Source organism: Ranitomeya variabilis, chromosome 3 (assembly GCF_051348905.1).
Source record: "Ranitomeya variabilis isolate aRanVar5 chromosome 3, aRanVar5.hap1, whole genome shotgun sequence".
In the NCBI taxonomy this organism is placed as follows: Eukaryota; Metazoa; Chordata; class Amphibia; order Anura; family Dendrobatidae; genus Ranitomeya; species Ranitomeya variabilis.
Window position 1 is genome coordinate 207417285 of NC_135234.1, and position 23442 is coordinate 207440726.

Consider the following 23442-nt stretch of genomic DNA (forward strand, 5'->3'; position numbering starts at 1 on the left):
CCACGTAGTATATTGCCCAGTGACGTAGTATATTGCCCAGTGACATAGTATACAGCACAGAGCCACGTAGTATATAGCACAGCGACGTAGTATACAGCACAGAGCCACGTAGTATATTGCCCAGTGACGTAGTATACAGCACAGAGCCACATAGTATATTGCACAGCGACGTAGTATATTGCCCAGCCACGTATGTCACAGGTTAAAAAATAAACATATACTCACCTTCCGAGGGTACCCTTGTAGTTCTGTCGCCTCCTTCTCGCGCAGGCCCTGTGATGACGTCGCGGTCACATGACCGTGTCGCGGTCACATGACCGTGACGTCATGGCAGGTCCTTCTCGCGCAGGCGCGCAGGACCTGTGATGACGTCGCGGTCACATGACTGTGACGTCTTGGCAGGTCCTTCTCGCAGACCATCCTTGCCAACGGAACCTGCCGCTTGCATGGACCGGTTACCGGAGCGTCACGAGGAGCGGGAAAGGCGGCGGAAGGTGAGTATATAATGATTTTTTATTTTTTTTATTTTTAACATTAGATGTTTTTACTATTGACGCTGCATAGGCAGCATCAATAGTAAAAACTTGATCACACAGGGTTAATAGCTGCGGTAACGGAGTGAGTTACCCACGGCATAACGTGGTCCGTTACCGCTGGCATTAACCCTGTGTGAGCGGTGACTGCGGGGAGTATGGAGCGGGCAAAGGGCACTGACTGCAGGGGAGTAGGGAGGGACTAATCGGACTGTGGCCGTCGCTGATTGGTCGCGGCAGCCATGACAGGCAGCTGGCGAGACCAGTGACTTGGATTCCATAACAGACAGAGGCCGCGACCAATGAATATCCGTGACAGACAGACAGACGGACAGACGGTAGTGACCCTTAGACAATTATATAGTAGATAAATGGCACACACTTATATACACACATACATAGCACACACTTATACACACACATACATACATACATGTACATGGCACACACTTATACACACATGTGCATGGCACACATTTATACACACACACATACATGTACATGGCACACACTTATACACACATACATAGCACACTTATAAACACGAATACATACATAGCACACTTATATACACACATACATACATGGCACACACTTAAACACACACGGCACGCATTTATACAGACGCATACACACATGACACACACACACACTTATACACACACATACACGGCACACACATGCTGCACAACAAATGCTCATTTGATACATGTGATACACATACACATAGCTCACAGACAGCACACACCACACATACACATACATACACTGCACACACCTCAGATACACACACACTGCTTTATGCTGGAGGGAATGAGATGTTCCACACTATCAGCTGCAGCTCCTCCTGCTCCCAGCAGACACCTTCCTGCCCTCTCCTCTGTTGGGACTGCCGACAAGAGCAGGGGGCGCTGACAGCAGGACAGGAGCCATCATCACCAGGAGCAGCACACACAGTGGGACAGTGCTCTTCTCCTTCTCTGCCAGCTCAGGTTGGTAGGTGCTGGGTCTCTCTCTCCCCTCAGAGGCTCCCTGCAGGACAGGAGCACTCACCAATGAGCACTCCTATCACTCTGATGGGGGCGGTTCAGTGGCCGCTGCTCCTGTGCTTCACTGCACGCTTCTATTTTACTGCTGCAAACATTCCCAGATACATGTCATGTGGTGACATCACGGTCACATGGCAAGTCGCCTGATCGTGATGTCACTACAGGTCCTTAACCAGTCTCTACATCGGAAGCTTCACTGATAATGCTATTATGAGTGAAGCTTCTGCTGTAGATGCTGGGGGCCCCCAAGGGAGTGGGGGCGCCAGGTAGCTGCCTAGTCTGCCTAGCCCTAACGCCGGCCCTGGTACCATGTGACTGCTGAACACAGGAACAAGCTTCCGGCGTGTGCCTGAGACCATCTGAGAAGCAGGAACATACAGAGAGACCGTGCCAGGAGGGGGAGAGTATGACGGGGGAGGGTGAGCTTTGCAATATTCACCTATCCCACCGCCGGGTTCTGTCTTCCGCGCCCTCTGGCTGTGCCGTTCATGTCAGAGGGCACGATGACGTGTTTAGTGCGCGCCCTCTGCCTGAACAGTCACTGCAAAGACCCAGAAGACACAGCGGTGCGCGGCGATGGAACGGGGACAGGTGAATATCACAAGTGCTGGGGGCCTGAGCCAGTGGTGACTCCGGCACGTCACCCCCATAGCGCGCCAGTGTCCCCGCCTGCTCAGGACCCTGGCAGCTGGCTCCCAGCGACGAGAGGTGAGTATGTCATTTTTTTAATCGCAGCAGCAGCATACGGGCATAATATTCTATGGAGCATCTTATGAGGCCATCAACCTTTATGGTGCAGCATATGGGCATAATATGCTATGGAGCATCTTATGGGGCCATCAACCTTTAGGGAGTGGCATATGGGGCATAATATGCTATGGAGCATCTTATGGGGCCATCAACCTTTGTGCAGCATTATATGGGGCATAATATTCTATGGATCATGTTATGGGGCCATCAACCTTTATGGAGCAGCATATGGAGCATAATATGCTATGGAGCATGCTTATGGAGCCATCAACCTTTATGGAGTGGCATACAGGGCATAATATGCTATGGAGCATCTTACGGGACCATCAACCTTTGTGCAGCATTATATGGGGCATATTATTCTATGGAGCATGTTATGGGGCTATCAACCTTTATGGAGCAGCATGCGGGGCATATTATTCTATGGAGCATCTTATGGGGCCATCAACCTTTATGGAGCGGCATATGGGGCATAATATGCTATGGAGCATCTTATGGGGCCATCAACCTTTGTGCAGCATTATATGAGGCATAATATTCTATGGAGCATCTTATGGGGCCATCAACCTTTGTGCAGCATTATATGAGGCATAATATTCTATGGAGCATCTTATGGGGCCATCGACCTTTGTGCAGCATTATATGGGGCATAATATTCTATGGAGCATCTTATGGGGCCATCAACCTTTGTGCAGCATTATATGGGGCATAATATTCTATGGAGCATCTTATGGGGCATAATATTCTATTGAGCATCTTATGGGGCCATCATTAACCTTTTATGCAGCATTATATGGGGCATATTTTAATATGTTGCATCTTATGGGGCCCATCATGAAGTTTATGGAGCATTATATGGGACTCCTGATTCAATATGGATATTCAAAAACACTTAACCTACTGATGTCTCAATTAATTTTACTTTCATCGGTATATGTTTATTTTTTAAATTTACCAGTAGCTGCTGCATTTCCCACCCTAGGCTTATACTCGAGTCATTAACCAGCTTTTTGTGGCAAAATTAGGGGTCTCAGCTTATACTCGGGTCGGCTTATACTCGTGTATATGATACTGATGGTTTCCAAGCAGAAGCTTCCAGAATAATGGACTGGTGACTTCTTTAGTCCACGTGATGGCTTTCGAAGTTACAAAATTCACAACACATGCACAGAAAGCCGGTTTTACATTGCTGAGCAAATGTTCATTCTTTTTGGCTTTTTTAGTGCTTTTTCAGTTGGATTCCAGGCATAATCCGCCTGAAAAAGACATAGATTGCACTTACCCTAACAGGACAGTAGTGGGAAATTTATAGGTGAGTAGAAGTTTTTATCATTTGGCCACATTCCCTATTTTGAATCAATTATTTTAAAATCTTGGACAACAACTTTAAAAGATGGCTAATATGAACCATAGTACAGTACCCCACTTGAAAGTAGTGGTAAAAGCCTCATCATACATAAATACAGAATGGAGCTGGAAAATAAGGTATATGCACACACACAGATGACTGGTTACATAAAATTCAATATTAGAAATTTTTGCTTATAATTTGCCACATTTGGATATGAGCACAATAGAGTTTGGGTGATCAGACTTCTCGGCTGACTGAGATTTTCAGCCGAAATACAGGCATAGGACATAGGAATGTAACAATGATGTTACGCTCATGTCAAATTGGCCTTTGATGTACGTTACATAAAATGAAGGGATCTGTAATATGTCATTTCAATTATCAATATTACTACACAGTAATCAATTGAAAGGTTAGTGTCTTAGAACTGCACAATCCTCTAGGTCTAACATGCTCATATGAAGGACTGGAGTGGCTATGCAGGTTCTTGCTAGCAAGGGAGTTGGAAGACTAGCATGTGCAGGTATTCCCCCTCCCCCTATGTGCCCTAGGGCTTAGTGATCTCAGAGGTCAGCAATTCATTGGATGGGCTTGTGTTTAAGTGTTAATCATTTAAGTTTAACCTCCAGAATGGCAGGATAGCATTGGACATATAAAATATACTAAGACAATAAAATTGACAGCCAAAAGGTCTTAATAAAACATGGTGTTAAAGCAAGCTAAAAAAGGAAAGCTTATAAAAAGAACAGCTAATGATCACACAATTACTGCAACGTTTGTGAATGTTCTCACAGTTGGAAATGTGTGAGATAAAGAAATGGGTCATACTTTTATTTTATCTGTAGTTAAGGAGTTTTCCTCTTCCAGCATTCTGCTCGCCATCAGCGTTCATGTGCTACCGCCAGTATGTCAGCAGCTCTACAGCCAATCACTGAGCTCAGCGGCTCCCCAAATGTAGTGATTTCCTGTAGCGCTGTTGACGGGTATGCAATCACCAGTGCAGCGGAGGAGATGCAGCGCTTCACACGAGAAGGGTTAACACTGGCTATTTCTATTTAGAATGATAATAGTAAGCAAAATACTTAAATATTTTTAGTTTAATATTTTTAGTTTAATTGTAAAGTGCTGTGGAATATGTTGGCGCTATATAAATAAAATTATTATTATTATTATTATTATTATTATTATTAATTCAATGAAACAGATGGCACAGAATGCTGAAAGGGTTTAGGCTAAGATCCTACGATGTAATTCCGTCTGTGTCACCATAAGCTCCCAAAGGAAGTGAACAGAAAAAGCACAATAATCACCAGTATCAATAAAATCATTTTTTATTAAATAATTTTAAGATATAAACTAAACTACAATAAATAACAATAAACCAAATACCTCAGATGTGAGGGACTATCCAGCTACTGATCTCTTTAAACACAAAGCGTGTACACAGTTATTCCAAAATTAGCAGCCCATTTAAATGGGCTCATGAACATGTATTTTTTTGTTTTACTATATACTTAAGAGTCAAGCGTTAAGAGCCCTCAGGGCTCAGTCCTTGGCCCCCTTCTCTTCTCCCTCTAAACGGCCCCAATTGGACAGACCATCAGCAGATTTGGCTTTCAGTACCATCTTTATGCTGATGACACACAACTAAACACGTCAGCCCCTGACCTTACCCCCGCTGTACTACAGAACGCCACTGACTGTCTGTCTGCAGTCTCCAATATCATGTCCGCTCTCTATCTGAAACTCAACCTCTCCAAAACCGAACTTCTTCTACTCCCACCGTATTTCTAATGCTACTATTTTAGCATATGGCATTTCTTTTCTAAGGAAAGGTCAGCAAAAACAGCAATTCTGCTTGGATTTTTATTTCTTTTTTACTTTTTTTTTTTTTTTACAGGGTTCAAGTGTTTACTGTGCTAGATAAATAATATCATAAATTGATAAATTCTCTGATTGCTATTGTAATACACTACAATTCTGCAGTGGACCACAACTCTGTTTCCCAGTGATATAGCCTGTTAAAGGCAAGATTGCCTTGTGCAGGCATGTATTACGGAGGACAGAGAATGAACTTCAATCCAATATTGCAGCCAGCATGCAGCTGGCGGGTAAGGAAAGGGTGCATCAAACACCCGAAAACACCGCCCCTAGGTCTGAAGATTGTTCCCTCCAAATTCAGGTGACAGTGTCCCTTTAGGCCATGTGCACACGTTAAGTATTTTTCGCGTTTTTTTCGTGTTTTTTCGCTATAAAAACGTGATAAAAACGCGAAAAAAACGCTTACATATGCCTCCTATTATTTTAAGTGTATTCCGCATTTTTTGTGCAAATGTAGCCTTTTTTTCCGCGAAAAAATCGCATCGCGGAAAAAAAAGCAACATGTTCATTAAAATGCGGAATTGCAGGGGATTCCGCACACCTAGGGGTCCATTGATCTGCTTACTTCCCGCACGGGGCTATGCCCACGATGCGGGAAGTAAGCAGATTATGTGCGGTTGGTACCCAGGGTGGAGGAGAGGAGACTCTCCTCCACGGACTGGGCACCATATAATTGGTCAAAAAATAAGAATTAAAATAAAAAACAGTCCTATACTCACCCTCGATGTCTTCCCGCCTCCACTGCATGCTGCCGCTTCGGTTCCTGTAGCTGGTGTGCGGTGAAAGACCTTCCGTGATGTCACGGAAGGTCCTGTGCGCACAGACCAGCTATAGGAAGAGGAACGGACGCCGGTGAGGAGATGTCTGGGTGAGTATAAGCATTTTTTTATTTTTTTTATTATTTTTAAACATTCTATCTTTTACTATAGATGCTGCATAAGCTGCATCTATAGTAAAAAGTTGGTCACACTTGTCAAACGCTATGTTTGACAAGTGTGACCAACCTGTCAGTCAGTTTTCCAAGCGATGCTACAGATCGCTTGGAAAACTTTAGCATTCTGCAAGCTAATTACGCTTGCAGAATGCTAAAAAAACGCGAAAAAAACGGAAAAAAAACGCAAAAAAAAAAATGCGGATTTCTTGCAGAAAATTTCCTTTTTTTTCAGGAAATTTCTGCAAGAAATCCGCAACATGTGCACATACCCTAAAACTCTGCTCCTAGATTAGCCTAATAGACTTCCTTAGAAGGCACACCATTGTTTGCCTTAACCCTTGCCAAGGCACCCATTGACAACACACATTCACGTCACTGCGATGCAAATTTGGTAGAAAGCGAACCCTCCCCCTCTGATTTTATAGCCATTTCAGCATTTAGGCTATGTTCACATCACATTTTTACCACAACTCATTAGCTTAGTTGGCGATTCAGTTTGAAGCCCTGAAAACGCTGACAGAACTGCCCATGGCGTCCTTGGCTTTAGTGAAGCAGACAGACTCACTTAGTCAGCCATGCTTTTATGCCCAAGTCGAACAGACGGACCCTGCCAAAAAGGAGATCATACAGACCACAAAGTGACTCTGTCTGCATCAGTAAAATCAATGGCCACATCGGCGGTTCTACCTGAATCTTGTTTTTCAGGACTTGAGATGGAAGCCCTGACGGAGCCACTGACGTGTAGCAAAAACGCAATATGAACATAGTCTAAGCTGTAATATATAGCTGCTGCACCCTCTCTCTTCTGAGTGCTTACTCACAGAAGCCCTGAGGAGAGACAGTGCTGGGAATCTGAGAGTAGATCACAACCTGATTAGTTCTGGTTCCGATGATTTGGCTAGGAACCGGACAGCTTGATTCCAGGCCTGGTGACACTGTGGGGAACTTGACTTTTAGTGAAAGACGAACTGATATACTGTATATTTAAGCTAATTTTTCATTGACCACGAAGAGGGGGTTATCAGTATAGCAAGTGCTCCATACGACAATGAGAGGCTCAATTCTCCCCTATGAAAGCTGGCGGACACCAGCCAATGATCAGAAGACACTGCAGCTCATATCATGACATCTAAATTAAAAATCAATGCTAGCAATCTATTGCACCTTTTGAAATAAAGTACTGATACCAATAGCAGTTATGCCACATTTATCAGTTATCAATATATTTACACCTGTTTTTATACTATTTAATAATAATGTTCAATTTGCAGTATGACATATATAAAACCATTTGCACCAGAATTTTGAGCCACTTGCACTCTGCATGATAGCTTAAACTGAGATGAAAAGTGGGAGTAGTTTAGTGCATGAACAGGATTTAGGCAGAGTTCACACAAGTATATTTCATGGTCAGTGTATGGACCGAAATGGCAAAACTGGCCTCGGGTCTCCCGGTCCAAAGTTACAACCCCATATGTGTCTGTATACAGTACAGCCTGTGAAATACGCTGGTGTGGATCCGCCCTTAGGTCTCATTCAGATGTCCGTTTTTCTTCCGTAAAAGAAAAGGGGACCAATTATTTTTATCAGAGCTTTTCTTGAACTTGGAGAACAAAAATGTACCTCCACCTCCTCCATTCTATCAGTCTATGCAAATCAGATTGCACTCACATGTCATCAATGTGCAATCCAATTTTTTCACTGACCCATAGACTTGAATTGATGATTTTGATCCTACCAATGGATCAAAATCTGATATCTGTTGTCGATTTTCCACAGACCAAAAGGTCCACAAAAAGTCACAGACATATGAATGATCACATTACAGGTACCAATCTTGTACGTGATAACCGCGGACAGCACTTGTACGGGGAAAACGGACATCTGAATGAGGCCTCAGGGCATGTGCACACGCTGCGGATTTTGTTGTGAATTCGCAGCGGATTGGCCGCTGTGGATCTGCAGCAGTTTTCCATGAGTTTACAGTACCTTGTAAACCTATGGAAAACAAAATCCACAGTGCACATGCTGCGGAAAAAAACGCGCGGAAACACAGTGATTTACATTCCGCAGCATGTCAATTCTTTGTGCAGATTCCGCAGCGGTTTACACCTGCTCCTCAATAGGAATCCGCAGGTGTAAAACCGCAGGTGGAATCCGCACAAAAAAACACGGTAAATCTGGGGTATTTCCGCAATGCGGTTTTCCTGCGTATTTAACAAAATCAGTGCGGGAAAAATCCGCACACCTTTCCGCAGTGTGTGCACATAGCCTTAGGCTACTTTCACACTTGCGATGTGTGGCGGACGTCGCAATGCATCGTTTTGGAGAAAAACGCATCCTGCAAAGTTGCCCGCACGATGCGTTTTTCTCCATAGACTTTCATTAGCGACGCATTGCGACGGATTACAACACGTTGCATCCATTGTGCGATGGATGCGTCATGTTTTGGCGGACCGTCGGCACAAAAAAAGTTCCATGTAACTTTTTTTGTGCGTCGGGTCCGCCATTTCCGACCGCGCATGCGCGGCCGGATCTCCGCCCCCTTCTCCCTGGAACTCACAATGGGCAGCGGATGCGTTGTAAAACTACATCCGCTGCCCACGTTGTGCTACATTAACACACTGTCCGTCGGTACGTCGGGCCAATGGTTTGCGACGGCCCGTACCGACGGACTAGTGTGAAAGTAGCCTTAGACACACTTAGGCTAGGGCTACACATCGACATTGAAATCACGGTTACATTGCAAAATCACATCTAATCATTTGCTTTGCTGTGATGTGGAGAGGAAAATGTTTCCAGATTTGTTTGATTTTCTGTCTCTGGTAACATGTCACTTGCAACTCACTTACCATATTCTTAAATGCAAGTCATATGCAACTTTCCTGCTATTTGGCTGTTTTTATAGCAGTATTGCAGCTCTAAAATAGTTGACGACTGCAAATTACAGACAATTTGCACAAATGTTTTTTATAGCATGACTTGTCTGATAATTGCTGTTGAGTGCCAGATATCGCTAGCCTTATAAAATTAGAAAAATAAAACTCATCTTTACACCACACATAGACCGTGGTGCAAAAAAGTGCAATAATTTACTAGAGTATGGACAAAAAAGAAGTATGGCCTCCAGAGACTCAAACATTTGCTAATACCCTCCAGTCCTCATCCCTACTTGGGCTAACACCTTTATAACCTGAATAGAGGCATGTGTTTAGGCATCCTTGATGCAGTAGGGGTTTATTGACTATAAAGCCGTGTTTTATGACGTGGAAGGCTTTTATGCTATTTGGAATATATATAAATTACACTGCCATTTATATACATTTTTGCATCTTTATTTAATTCTTCAGGTTACTATATGCATGCTTATGACTAATAGCTTTCTGTTTCGATCACCACAAAAAAAGGTCGCTGTAGAATAAGGCCGTTTATTGACTGTAAAAGGCAAATTAGTGGTCATTTAAGGGAGAACCTTCCCTGTTTACTTATGGGTCACGACACAGTGCACAGCTTGTTACACTGTATTCCAGTGGAATAGAAAATCCACTACATTCATATCTAGCCAGTACTGCTCGGTAAGTCACTGCTTTGGCAGATTAATACCACTTCATATAGAAAGCATTTCACACTAAAGTTTGAAAAGTCAAGCGGGATCAGAAACATGGAAGTGAATAAGTATTAATTCTCTTTTGTTCCATAAGCTTTTAGAAAGCCTTGTTAATCATAGTAATGCGATGGCCATAGTGATAAAGTGTTTATGTTTCTGATGAATTGGAACAATAACTGGCCAATTTGAAGGTAGTGAAAGTGAACAATTACTGAGCTGACAAGAGCCATCCCTAGCAACAATGGCGTTCATCATCTGGTAATGTGGAGTCGCCTCCTCCCGCTATGAAATTGTATTAGTGCAAATGTAATTTGGATCCACAGTAATAACTTTTTTAACCAAACTGATGGGTAGCATGCTTAGGCTATATGCACACGTTGCGGATTCGTGTGTGGATTTTTCCACACCGTTTTTGCAAAATCCGCAGGTAAAACGCACTGTGGATTACCTGCGGATTTACCGCAGATTTCCTGCAGTTTTTATGCGGATTCCACCTGCGTTTTTACACCTGCGGATTCCTATTGAGGAGCAGGTGTAAACCGCTGCGGAATCCGCACAAAGAATTGACATGCTGCGGAAAATACAACGCAGCACTTCCCCCACGGTATTTTCCGCAGCATGTGCACTGTGGATTTCGTTTTCCATATGTTTACATGGTACTGTACAACGCATGGAAAACTGGTGTGAATCCGCAGCAAAATCCGCAACGTGTGCACATAGCCTTACTAGGCACAAAGTCACAGCTATGAAGGGGTAACGCTCCTTTTGGGGAGGTAATAGAACATTGTATAGCAATGGTCATGTCATCTCCTGGAAACAAATTGAAATTGAATTGAATACTCCCATCAGCCTGCTCTCATTGTTATTAGTGGCAGCAGGTGTAGGCTGATGGAAGTAATAGTCCCATCAGCCGCCACCTGATCTTGCTGTTATCAGTTGAATATAACTCTCAACATTCTCCCCTGCTCAGGCTGATTGCCAGCAGAGTAGGGGAGAATGATGAAAGTTGTCTCCAGCACCTGGCATTGGGGAGCAGTGCTAACTGTACCTCTGCTTCCCAGGCACCTGTGTGGTACTGATGCGGCACATGGGCGGCATACGGTTGCCACACATATGCCACAAGTGTTACACGGACACACGGACACTGATATCTCCGGTACCGTTTTTTCTGGTACCGGAAATATTAGGACGTGTGAAACCGGCCTAAAAGAAACAGTTGTGAAAACACCAAAAGCTGTTAGTAAAGACACAGGTCTTTAGTGTATAACTATGCACTTTATGAGGCAACAACATATAAGGTATGTGTGCCAAGGTCTTGTTACCTGTTCTGTAATCCAATCTTTCAGAATTATCTCCCAACATACAACATTCTCAGAGAATGGTCATATTTCACATGTTCATCTTCACATGATATAAATAGTGCAACTAGGTATGGAGGATGGTGGCGGTAGGATTCCAGATTCCTCACATACCCTTCACTAACAATACTGTAAAACTATTAGTTATATGTTTTTGCAGCAGTTTGATCTTTACATATAGAGAAGAAGACAGCGTGAAAATAACTTCTACCAACATGCCTCATCCACGTCACGCACTAAGAGCGCGCAATGTCACCTGATGCAGAAGCTCACTGCACTGCGGCGTTGTGTGCGCTATTATGGTGGCACCGGCGTTCTAGACTATGGTGCAGTCTTCTCTGACATTTGTGTAGCAGTCCCACTCTCAGGTTGTGTGGGACATACACCAAGAGCCCATTTCTCCTGGGTGTGACAGTGCAGCAATAATAAGGATTCCTTGGTAATATTGACTAACAAAGGGTGTACAACGTTTTTGTGACTGGCGCAAGCTAAAACATGAATTCTAGGTAGAACTGAAAGTTATTAACATTAGAAAGGTTGTAAGTGTCACATGGAACAGATTGACGAGGTCAGAATATACACTCATAAGGGAAACAAAGGTAATCACATATATACACTAATAAAAGGGATTATTCCAAATGAGCAAAAAGCATCTCCTTTCTTTAAAGGGGTTGTGTGGTCAAAATAGATAAGTCTGGAGTCACTCTGTGTGACTGCAGACTTATGAATCCCCCCAGCGCACACACTTTGCACTGCGGGTTTTCACCAGTTTCAGACCCGGGAACTGAGGGTATGTATGAGGTATACATACCCCCAGACAGTGGGCGCTGCCTCGCTCCATACACCTGTACTGAGCCGAGGCCGTGCCTTGACCAGTGACGTGGACAGACAGAAATTTGTATAACTCATACATACCCTGTAGTCACGGGTCTAAAACTGGCAAATCCCTGCAGTGCACAGTGCGTGCGCCGGTGGGCTTCATAAGTCTGCAGTTGCACAGAGTGACTGCAGACTTACCGGTTTTGACCGGACAACCCTTTTAAGAAATAGCATTATATATGTCTGTGGATTGTATCTGGTACTGCAGTGCAGCTCTATTACCTTGAATATGGACGTGCTGCTCTACCAGACATAGGTAATGGGCAGGTATAGATCTCATTCAGCCAAATCAACAAGACCTCTATGTGCCTTGCACATTTGTAATTTGTTGGGCAGGATGTCATTTTAAAACAATAATAGATGGGTAATTTTCTACAAGTCGTTAGCAAGTGCCAAAATAATTGTTTTATTAGAGAGTTCACTAGTACTGAAAAGAGTGTCAATACAAACTAAAAATGGAGCAGTTCACCCTGGGGAAAACTAAATTTCCTGTTGATCAACAAGCTTTTGCATACATTGTGAGCACTAAGTCCAATTTGTAGGGAAGCCATGGTACATTTGGAACATCTTTAGGCATGGTACTATTGTATGCACTCTTTTAGCTTTTTCTAGGCAAGCATCCCAGAGTTGTCTCTTTGTAGTTGCAGGTGACACTGGTTTTGGACTGTTCAAATTAAAGGGCTTGTTGGCACAGGACTTCACTTGCCAATATGCATTGTCAGGGCAAAAGGGAAAGGGATTAGCCAGGGCATAGAATCACTGTCAGGGTTGTGCATATATTGTGTACATTTGTAAACTATATCAATATTATGTGAATAACAAAATAAAGATCAGTAATTTCAAAAAGTAAAGAAACTTCATCCACAATGGCTCTGTAGTACCATAGGAATGCCAAGTGCCTCATACAGCAGATGTCATTTCTAACATTAGTACTCTTAGCTACACTTTTAAAGCAATGTAATGGTATCTTGATTCTCACTTTAACAACCGTATAGATAGCAGGTTGAACCAGTGCAGCTAGTTAATTTTTTTTTTTAGATAAAAACAGTTCTTCCTCTATGTAAGTATATACAGAATATATTTTAAGACATGGATGACAATGGAGTAGAGCACTATAGGTAATGTGCATAGACACGCTGATATATGACTGCTATATCATTAAACTAATAAACGCTGCATGCCTGATTTCCATCCACAAGCATGCCACCTAGATAACAATCAGTCAAGCCATATTTCTAGATCTCACGCACAGCCTGCATATACATGCTAACTCTGCTCACATACCAGCACCATCACACTTATGAGCAGACAGAATTTAATCGCTAAAAAATGCGCACACGATGTGTCCCTTGTACGGCAGTTGTAGAAAAACTAATAATGTAAGGAGCAAGGCAGTCAAGGATTACTTGAGTGATGATTGTCCTGTCCACTGATAGGAAACCAGAAGACCTACAGTGGGGAAAATAAATATTTAATACACTGCCACTTTTGCAAGTTTTCACATGGAATGGAGAGGTCTTTAATTTTTATTATAGGTCCACTTCAACTGTGAGAGACAGAATCTTTAAAAAAAAATCCAGAAAATCACATTGTATGGTTTTTATATAATTAATTAACATTTTATTGCAGGAAAAAAGTATTTGAACACCTACCAACCAGCAAGAATTCTGGCTCTCACAGACCTGTTAGATTTCCTATTCTACACTCATTACCTGTATTAATTGCACCTTTTTGAACACATTATCTGTATAAAAGACACCTGTCCACACACTCAATCAATCACACTCCAACCTCTCCACCATGGCCAAGACCAAAGAGCTGTCTAAGGACACCAAGGACAAAATTGTAGACCTGCACAAGGCTGGGATGTGTTATAGGACAGTAGGCAAGCAGCTTGGTGAGAAGGCAACAGCTGTTGGCACAATTATTAGAAAATGGAAGGAACACAAGATATTAATCTTCCTCAGCCTGAGTCTCCATGCAAGATATCACCTCATGGATTAAGAATGATTCTGAGAAAGGTCAGGAATCAGCCCAGAACTACACATGATGACCTGGTCAATGACCTGAAGAGAGCTGGGATCACAGTCTCAAACATTACCATTAGTAACTTGGGTTATACTTTTAATAAATCTCAAGTCCAACATATCTACAAACACTCACATGGCCCCACAAGCTGTGTGAAAACACAAGAAAACTCCTTTAAAATAGTATCCAGGTGGTATATCTCACAAACTCAAATACGGATCTGGAAATCAGATGCTACTACTTTGTGTTGGAGATGTAAAAAAGGAACAGGTGACTATCTACATCTATGGTGGTCATGCCCCACTCTAAAACAATTTTGGTCTCTTGTTGAGGCGACCATTCTAAACACCACAGGGGAAAAACTGAAACTGACACCAGAATCTGCTCTTTTGAATCTCCCCATTTGCCCTAATCTACCTCGCCGCACTTCCACCTTAGTCTACAACATCATAGTGGCTGCAAAGCTACTGGTGCCGTTACATTGGAAATCAACAAAAATCTCCTCACTCTCACAACTATTAGCCAAAATTGACCAACTTTACAGAATGGCTGAATTAGCAGCCTCCGTGAACCACACGACCTTATCGTTTAAAGAAACATGGAACCCTTGGGTTCTCTATAAATCCAACAACCATCTGATACTTGAAGACTTACATTAAACAAAATCAACTGCAAAATAAGGTGCTCCCCTCCCCAACTACTTCCCTCAACCCTGACCCCTCCTTCTCTATTCTCTCTTCTTCTCTTTATTCTATCCCTTTAAATAGAAATTAGACTGATTTCAAAAAATGATTGATAGCAGAATATATTACCTATCGTTTAGTTTAAAACTGGATTTTTATACCCTTCAATTGATTTCTGCTTGTTGTTCATACATTATATTGGTCTTACCTTTATACACTTCGAGTAGCTTCAAAGCTTTATACTTATTTTAAGAGACCTTATTCGAAGACTCGTTTTTGATATTCTGTTAATTATTTCTTTTACTTTACGTATGTTTGTATATCTGCTCTTTTATAAAAATCAATAAAAAGAACATTGAAAAGAAAAGACAATTGCATGCAGCGCTTGCCAGAGCACCACAGACCCGGAGGTGCCAGAGGTCAGACCCTTACTGATCTGATATTAGTAGCCAATGGACAGGATAGACTGCTTCTAACCAAAGTCCTGGAAAACCCCTTTAATAATAGTCTAACAACTTAAAATATCAGAAAGTGGAGTCTGCTGTACAAGTATAACTTATAACTGGCATCGCAGAACGGCTTACCGCACCCGAGCAGTGTTCCTGAAATCATGCAGCCAGATGTGTGTATTGCGTACAGATCTGTGGGCTCTACAAAGAAAGAATTTACATCCACTCACTACTGTGTCTTAAAATATACTGGTAACAAAAAAGCACCCAAGTCCTGCCAAGTCCATAATAACATACCATGTACAGTCCCACGCTACTTGTTGTTTTATCTTACTATTGGAACCAGAGGGTGAGGTTGTCTCCGACCACAGAACAGAGCAAAAACAGCTAGCGAAATGCTCCATGGTTCACTCCCTAACAAAAACATGAATGCTTTATGCTTTGGGTGAAAAGTATCACTAGTATGTTTTCACTTCCAAGCATGAGGCTGGGTTTACGCACATGTGCGCCACAGTCAGGCAATAATTACACACAGATATTTTATGGAAAAAACTCGGAGAAACTGTTAGGATATGTTCACCAGTTGCGCTTTTGTTGGTGTGTTTTGTTAATGCAAATTTTAAGCTGTGTTTGACAGAACCAGCAAAAGCTATGAGACTACAGAAATCTCATGTACACACATTGATTGATTTTTTCCTGACTGATTTGGAAAATTGCTGCACTTTTGCAAACTGTAGCATGCCCCTTCTTTCAGTGTTTTTTACTTATAGAAAGCATGGCTAAGTGCAAAAACGCAGGTATCAGGTGTTGCTGTGTTTTTGGTGACAAAACCTTCAGGCCGGGTGCCCACGATCCGGAACTAACATAGTTTAGGACGCAGTGTATGTTCGCTGCTTCCAAAGTGCTGCCGGCTATTGAATGCAGATAAAGCCGCATGTGTTCACTGAATGGTGCAGATTTACAGCATCCAATACATTCTATTGTGGAAATTTCTGTTGTGGAGATGACAGATATAGACATGCTGCGCTCTTGAAAGATGCGCCGCATGTCAGTCTCCGAGGGTGATCCGCAGGCAACTATGGACATATAATGGACAAGGGATTTCTAGAAATCCCATCCACTATGTTGTAACATCTGGCCGCTGCGGGTTTGACGCTGCATAAATATGCAGCGTCAAACCCGAAGCAATTACTGATAATGTGCATGTACCCTAAGGAAGTTGCCTCATCTTTTCTTTTTTTTGGGGGGGGGCACATTATCAGCATGCACAAGAAACAACAACGTTATGTGCCCACATTGCGTTTTTTTAAGCGTTTTGGCCACAGTTTTCCGTAGCGCAAATGCTTAAAAAAACGCTTACAAACAGCATCCCATTAATTTATAATGCATTCCGCAATGTGCCGAGCTGCGTTTTTCTCCGTGGCGGAATTGCATCGCGGAAAAAAAACGCAGCATGTTCATTATTTTTGTGGAATCGCGGCAATTCCGCACCCATAGACAGCAATAGAAATCTGCTTGTAATCCGCTTGAATAACACATGGAAAACGTGGTAAAACCACGTATAAACCGCGTCTAAATCCGCATGCGTTTTTCCTGCCAAGGGTATGCAGAATTGAACAATAAAAAGCTTTATTAAACAATTTTTATGCTCTTCAACATTGTTATCATGAAAATCAATAAGAAAAACTTGTGGAATTATGGAAATCACAGGATCGATGACATGTACTGTAAGGCTGTGTGCACACGTTCCGGATTTTTTGCTATAAAAACGCGATAAAACGGCGAAAAAAAAAACACGTTCACATTAACCCCTTAAGCCCCAAGGGTGGTTTGCACGTTAATGACCGAGCCAATTTTTACAATTCTGACCACTGTCCCTTTATGAGGTTATAACTCTGGAACGCTTCAACGGATCTTGGTGATTCTGACATTGTTTTCTCGTGACATATTGTACTTCATGATAGTGGTAAAATTTCTTCGATATAACGTGCGTTTATTTGTGAAAAAACGGAAATTTGGCTAAAATTTTGCAATTTTCCAACTTTCCATTCTAAAGACTGCACCCCTCAAGGTGCTCAAAACTATATTCAAGAAGTTTATTAACCCTTCAGGTGTTTTACAGGAATTTTTGGAATGTTTAAAAAAAATGAACATTTAACTTTTTTTCACAAAAAATTTACTTCAGCTCAAATTTGTTTTATTTTACCAAGGGTAACAGGAGAAAATGGACCCTAAAAGTTGTTGTGCCATTTGTTCTGAGTACGCCGATACCCCATATGTGGGGGTAAACCACTGTTTGGGCGCATGGCAGAGCTCGGAAGGGAAGGAGCGCCGTTTGACTTTTCAATGCAAAATTGACTGGAATTGAGATGGGACGCCATGTTGCATTTGGAGAGCCCCTGATGTGCCTAAACATTGAAACCCCCCACAAGTGACACCATTTTGGAAAGTAGACCCCCTAAGGAACTTATCTAGATGTGTGGTGAGCACTTTGACCCACCTAGTGCGTCACAGAAGTTTATAATGCAGAGCCGTCAAAATACAAAAATCATATTTTTTCACAAGGGTAAGAGAAGAAATTGGACCCCAAAAGTTGTTTTGCCATTTGTCCTGAGTAAGCCGATACCCCATATGTGTGGGTAAACCACTGTTTGGGCACATGGCAGAGCTCTGAAGGGAAGGAGCGCCTTTTGACTTTTCAATGCAAAATTGACTGGAATTGAGATGGGACACCATGTCACGTTTGGAGAGCCCCTGATGTGCCTAAACATTGAAACCCCCCACAATTGACACCATTTTGGAAAGTAGACCCCCTAAGGAACTTATCTAGATGTGTTTTGACAGCTTTGAATCCCCAAGTGTTTCACTACAGTTTATAACGCAGAGCCGTGAAAATAAAAATAATTTTTTTTTTCACAAAAATTATTTTTTAGCCCCCAGTTTTGTATTTTCCCAAGGGTAACAGGAGAAATTCGACCCCAAAAGTTGTTATCCAATTTGTCCTGAGTATGCTGATACCCCATATGTGGGGGGAACCACCGTTTGGGCGCATGGCAGAGCTTGGAAGGGAAGGAGCGCCATTTGGAATGCAGACTTAAGGTACCTTCACACGAAGCGACGCTGCAGCGATAGCGACAACGATGCCGATCGCTGCAGCGTCGCTGTTTGATCGCTGGAGAGCTGTCACACAGACCGCTCTCCAGCGACCAACGATGCCGAGGTCCCCGGGTAACCAGGGTAAACATCGGGTTGCTAAGCGCAGGGCCGCGCTTAGTAACCCGATGTTTATCCTGGTTACCAGCGTAAAAGTAAAAAAAACAAACAGCACATACTTAGATGCGTCCCCCAGCGTCTGTTTCCTGACACTGACTGAGCTCCGGCCCTAACAGCACAGCGGTGACGTCACCGCTGTGCTTTCACTTTCACTTTTAGGGCCGGCGCTCAGTAAGTGTCAGGAAGCAGACGCTGGGGGACGCATGTAAGTATGTGCTGTTTGTTTTTTTTACTTTTACGCTGGTAACCAGGGTAAACATCGGGTTACTAAGCGCGGCCCTGCGCTTGGTAACCCGATGTTTACCCTGGTTACCAGTGTAAAACATCGCTGGTATCGTTGCTTTTGCTTTCAAACACAACGATACACAGCGATCGGACGACCAAATAAAGTTCTGGACTTTATTCAGCGACCAGCGACATCACAGCAGGATCCTGATCACTGCTGCGTGTCAAACGAAACGATATCGCTAGCCAGGACGCTGCAACGTCACGGATCGCTAGCGATGTCGTTTCGTGTGAAGGTACCTTAAGATGGATTGGTCTGCAGGCGTCACGTTGCATTTGCAGAGCCCCTGATGCACCTAAACAGTAGAAACCCCCACAAGTGATACCATTTTGGAAACTAGACCCCCCCAATGAACTTATCTGGATGTGTTGTGAGAAATTTGAACCCCCAAGTGTTTCACTACAGTATATAACGCAGAGCCGTGAAAATAAAAAATCATTTTTTTCCACAAAAATTATTTTTTAGCCCCCTGCTTTGTATTTTCCCAAGGGTAACAGGAGAAATTGGACCCTAAAAGTTGTTGTCCAATTTGTCCTGAGTACGCTGATACCTTATATGTGGGGGGGAACCACCGTTTGGGCGCATGGCAGAGCTCGGAAGGGAAGGAGCGCCATTTGGAATGCAGACTTAGATGGATTGGTCTGCAGGCGTCACGTTGCATTTACAGAGCCCCTGATGCACCTAAACAGTAGAAATCCCCCACAAGTGACCCCATATTGGAAACTAGACCCCCCAAGGAACTTATCTAGATGTGTTGTGAGAACTTTGAACCCCCAAGTGTTTCACTACAGTTTATAACGCAGAGCCGTGAAAATAAAAATTATTTTTTTTCCCACAAAAATGTTTTTTAAAACCCCCAAATTTTTATTTTCCCAAAGGGTAACAAGAGAAATTGGACACCAAAAGTTGTTGTCCAATTTGTCCTGAGTATGCTGATACCCCATATGTTGGGGTAAATCCCTGTTTTGGCGCACGGGAGAGCTCGGAAGGGAAGGAACACTGTTTTACTTTTTCAACGCAGAATTGGCTGGAATTGAGATCGGATGCCATGTCACGTTTGGAGAGCCCTGATGTGCCTAAACAGTGGAAACCCCCAATTCTAACTGAAACCCTATCCCAAACATACCCCTAACCCTAATCCCAACCATAACCCTAACCACACCCCTAACCCTGACACACCCCTAACCCTAATCCATACCCTAACCCTAACTTTAGCCCTAACCCTAACTTTAGCCCCAACCCTAACTGTAGCCCTAACCTTAATTTTAGCCCCAACCCTAACTGTAGCCCTAACCTTAACTTTAGCCACAACACTAACCCTAACTTTAGCCCCAGCCCTAACCCTAACTTTAGCCCCAACCCTAACTGTAGCCCTAACCCTAACTGTAGCCCTAACCCTAGCCCCAATCCTAACCCTTGCCCCACCCCTAGCCCCACCCCTAACCCCAACCCTAGCCCCAACCCTAGCCCTATCCCTAGCCCTAACCCTAGCCCCAACCCAAACCCTAGCCCTAGCCCTAATGGGAAAATGGAAATAAATACATTATTTTTATTTTTTTATGTTTCCCTAACTAAGGGGGTGATGAAGGGGGGTTTGATTTAGTTTTATAGCTTTTTTTAGCTGATTTTTATGATTGGCAGCTGTCACACACTAAAAGACGCTTTTATTGCAAAAAATATTTTTTGCGTTACCACATTTTGAGACCTATAATTTTTCCATATTTTGGTCCACAGAGTCATGTGAGGTCTTGGTTTTTGCGGGACAAGTTGACGTTTTTATTGGTACCATTTTTGGGCATGTGACATTTTTTGATCACTTTTTATTCTGATTTTTGTGAGGCAGAATGACCAAAAACCAGCTATTCATGAATTTCTTTTGGGGGGGCGTTTATACTGTTCCACGTTTGGTAAAATAGATAAAGAAGTTTTATTCTTCGGGTCAGTACAATTACAGCGATACCTCATTTACATAATTTTTTTATGTTTTGGCGCTTTTATATGATAAAAAATGTATTTATGGGAACAATATTTTTTTTTCTCTTTATTTAGGATTTTTGTTGTTTGTTTTTTACACATTTAAAAAAATTTTTTTTACTTTTTTACTTTGTCCCAGGGGGGACATCACTGTATAGTGACAGATCGCTGATCTGACACTTTGCAGAGCACTGTGTCAGATCAGCGATCTGACGTGCCCTGCTCCTGGCTTACCAGTGTGTTGTGAATTAGACTTTTTTGGCTCCCTCTTGTGGTCACTAGTGATATTACTCTGGGATTGTCTTTTCTCAGTTTGGCACCCACCTGGGTCGTTAGTCCAGGGGTGTTGCTATATAAACTTCCTGGATTCTCAGTCCAGTGCCTGGCATCGTTGTAATCAGTCCTTTCTGTTTGCTCCTGCCTGCTGGTCCTGGTTCTTGCAAAATTAAGCTAAGTCTTGCTTCCTTGTTTTTTGGCTATTTGCATTGCTCTTATTTTCTGTCCAGCTTGTACTAAATGTGATTCCTGATTTAGCTGGAAGCTCTAGGGGGCTGGTATTCTCCCCCCGGGCCGTTAGACGGTTCGGGGGTTCTTGAATATCCAGCGTGGAAATTTTGATAGGGTTTTTGCTGACCGTATAAGTCATCTTACTATTTTCTGCTATTAGTCAGTGGGCCTCTCTTTGCTAAATACCTAGCTCATTCTTACGTTTGTCTTTTCTTCTTACCTCACCGTTATTATTTGTTGGGGGCTTGTATCCAACTTTTGGGGTCTTTTCTCTGGAGGCAAGAAAGGTCTATCTTTTCCCTTCTAGGGTTAGTTAGTTCTCCGGCTGGCGCGAGACGTCTAGAACCAACGTAGGCACGTTCCCCGGCTGCTGCTATTTGTGGTGCTAGGATTAGTTATACGGTTAGCCCAGTTACCACTGCCCTATGAGCTGGTTTTTTGTGTTTGCAGACTTAGTATATATTTCTGAGACCCTCTGCCATTGGGGTCATAACACCAGTGCCTGCTCTGAGCAGGCACTTGGTAAGCCACCTCCCTGCAGGACTCGGATGCAGCCCCGCGGCCATTTTGGAATCGGGGCCTGCAGGGAGGAGACGCTCGGTGCAAGGTGAGCACATCGCCTTGTACCGATCGTCTCAGGGATGCTTCCCTGTACCGTTATGTTTGATCACAGTGTGCTGGGGGTTAATGTGCCAGGAGCGGTCCGTGACCACTCCTGGCACATAGTGCCAGATGTCAGCTGCGATAGTCAGCTGACACCCGGCCGCGATCGGCCGTGCTTCGACCGTGAGCGCGGCCTATCGCATATGACGTACTATCCCGTCACTGGGAATTAAGTCCCAGGTCACCTTGACGGTATAGTACGTCATATGGGATTAAGGGGTTAAGCATCCTATTTAAAGAATGCAATCCTCATTTTGTATGCACATGCGTTTTCTTCCTTAGCGGAAACGCATTCCGGAAAAAAACGCAGCATGTTCATTAATTTGCGGAATCGCGGGGATTCTGCACACATAGGAATGCATTGATCCTCTTACTTCCCGCATGGGGCTATGCCCACCATGCGGGAAGTAAGCAGATCATGTGCGGATGGTACCCAGGGTGGAGGAGAGGAGACTCTCCTCCACGGACTGGGCACCATGTAATTGTTAAAAAAAAGAAAATAAAAAATAGTGATATACTCACCTTCCGATGGCCCATGGAGTCCTCCCGCCTCTCAGCGGTGCACGTGGCACCTTCCATTCCCTGGGATGCTGTGTTCGAAGGACCTGCGATGACGTCGCGGTCTCGTGACCGTGACGTCATCCCATGTCCTTCGCACACAGCATCCCAGCCGCCGCGTGCACCGCTGAGGAGATCGGGTGACGTCGGAAGGTGAGAATAACCATTTTTTTATATTTTTATTATTTTTAACATTAGATCTTTTTATTATTGATGCTGCATAGGCAGCATCAATAGTAAAAAGTTGGTCACACTTGTCAAACACTATGTTTGACAAGCGTGACCAACCTGTCAGTTTTCCAAGCGATGCTACAGATCGCTTGGAAAACGCTAGCATTCTGCAAGCTAATTACCCTTGTAAAACGCTACTGTTTAGCGGGAATATGCATGCCAATTCCGCATGCGATATACCCGCGGCAGGAGTTGCGGAATTGCCGCGGAAATTTCCGCGGCAATTCCGCAATGTGTGCACTTAGCCTAAATGATAGGCAACTGAAGGAAAAATTAAAACTACATTTTCAAAACATCTTGATTTATTCAGTATCAAATATGAGCACAACTTACTGTACATGCCTTTGCTGCCATCAATAAGGTTACTAATGGTTGTCTGAAGACTGTTCTGCCATGCTGAATGCATTTGGACAAGCAAATCACTGAGATCTGAGAACTGCCAACTAAT

At 43.2% G+C, this 23442-nt stretch overlaps 1 protein-coding gene across 7 annotated transcripts in view; it reads right to left on the reverse strand.

Moving 5' to 3' along the window:
* PLEKHA6 (pleckstrin homology domain containing A6) overlaps nucleotides 1-23442 on the reverse strand; it is a 255653-nt gene that overhangs the window by 111543 nt on the left and 120668 nt on the right. The window contains exon 1 of one of the 7 annotated variants that reach the window (XM_077295066.1): nucleotides 15638-15694. The exons of the other annotated variants lie outside the window; for them this stretch is intronic. The gene's annotated coding sequence lies outside the window, so the exon portion shown is untranslated. Of the gene's footprint in view, nucleotides 1-15637; nucleotides 15695-23442 lie in introns of those variants that run through there. 7 annotated transcript variants of the gene reach the window in all.